Raw genomic sequence first — 1,862 nt, 5'->3', positions numbered from 1 at the left:
GTCTCCTGAGGACCCCAGCGTTCACGCTGGGGACAGCCTCTAAGTGACCGGGCTATCACGCTTGGAAGAAATCACAGCTGTCGTAACAAAAAGTCCCTTTGCTCTCGCTCTTACAAGCCCCAAGGGCCATCTGGGCATTTTCAGGTCACAGGTGACCCCCTTCCCCGTCTCATTCTGTCCCTCTCTGGTCTCTAACGGAATCTCGCACAGCCCCTGCTTCTCTGGTCCAGCATGCGAAACCCAGACCCGTGGGCCAAAGCAGCCCAGTTTGGTTCTTGGGCGGTAGCTGTGTGCGTGTGTGGCGCGGGGGAGGGGGGGACGATGCTTGTCATATTCCATATTCATGAGGGGAGAAAAGGCTGTAACACACGCTGGGCAGCGATAGCCTGGCTCCCTCCATAGATAAGCTCCCCTCCCCTGCGCCCTCTACGCTTAGGTCTCTTTCCATTTCCTTACAGTGCCAGAGCCTCCCCCGCCCTGCCACCCACCCCTGGGACATCCTCTGGCTAGCTTTTAATGAAGTGGGGACCATCCATTTCCCTCACGGACCCCACACCCCAGAAGCCAGCAGTGATGCTGGCTTCTGCCTAGGTCCCTATTCACCCCCTGACAGATAATACTCTCACGACTCGTGTTAACACCCTCCTCCCCCTCTCTCATTCATGACGTAATCACGCTGTGCTGTATTTCAATTTACTTTTCTGTCTCACGGGTTAAGCAAGAACCTTTCCTGAGGTCTGCAGAGTACCTTGTGTGACCTTGCCCGGTGCCCGATGGAGTGTGGCGCGTGGCAAGTCCTCAGTAAATGTTTGCGGAAAGAAAGAAGGAAGAGACAAGGGAGGAGGGAGACTCGGAAGCTTATCGCTTCCAGTAGCGCATTTTATAAGGTCTGCTTAGGATGCTGAACGATAAGCTCAGAGTCACAAATATCTGAGCAGCCTGAAAGGGTGAGGCAAAGCCAGCGAGATGAAATTTAATACTTATCCATATCAATACCTGCATCAGGTTCAAAAAATAAACTTAAGTTTAGCACATACACCCACACACTAAAAAAACCCACAGATAAAAAATATAAAAGCTACCGTCGAAGACTTGCAACCCACTATGAGTAAGTCTGTCGTGCAGCTCCAGACTACAGACCTGGAAAGGCTGGCCAGAGCCCAAGGGAAGAAGAGTTAGGGCCAGACGGCTGAGTGATTTGGTACACGCTATGCATGGGGCCAGGCGGCCACGGTCTTCCGTGTCGTCGTCATTACCAGCATCGTGGCCCTGTGGTATCTGTCCGACAGTCTGCCTTGAGGAACGCTGAGCTCCCTCCCTGGAATGCCAAGGTTATCACTGGGTGGCCACCTGTGTCTGCGTGTGTGAGGGGGGGTGGGAGGCGGGGTTGACCTGATTCCCTGATTCCTGGCCCCTGGTCCCCCTCCCTCCATAATCCTATGATCCAAAGGACAGTGACCTGCATGACCAAGGTCATGAAGACGACAGATAAAATTCCTGGCTGAGCAAACCGTCTTTTACATAAGGAAGTTCTTGCGGTCCTGGGTTGGTTGCGGTGAGCCTCCTTCCAGCATCTCCTCCCCCCACGAAGCATCTCTCTTTGATGTTGAAAAATAAAATTGCTTCGTGCGAAAGCTCCTTTAAATCTTATACAGATACAAATGCCTTGTATCTTTGGGGATTACCAAACCTCTCAGACTATTTCAGAATTAATCTTATTAGAAAGCTCTGTTTAATCCCCGCTGCTGTTTGCCTGAGGCCTCGAACAATTCCCCACGGGACCCCCGCGCCGCCTCCTGTGCGCCCTTCCTAGATTCAGCGGCGCCCAAGAAAACTCCTCAGCAAGCTCGGGCTGGACTACG

The sequence above is a fragment of the Pteropus vampyrus genome, unplaced genomic scaffold (assembly GCF_000151845.1).
Source record: "Pteropus vampyrus isolate Shadow unplaced genomic scaffold, Pvam_2.0 Scaffold317, whole genome shotgun sequence".
Lineage (NCBI taxonomy): Eukaryota > Metazoa > Chordata > Mammalia > Chiroptera > Pteropodidae > Pteropus > Pteropus vampyrus.
This window is presented reverse-complemented; position numbering follows the sequence as displayed.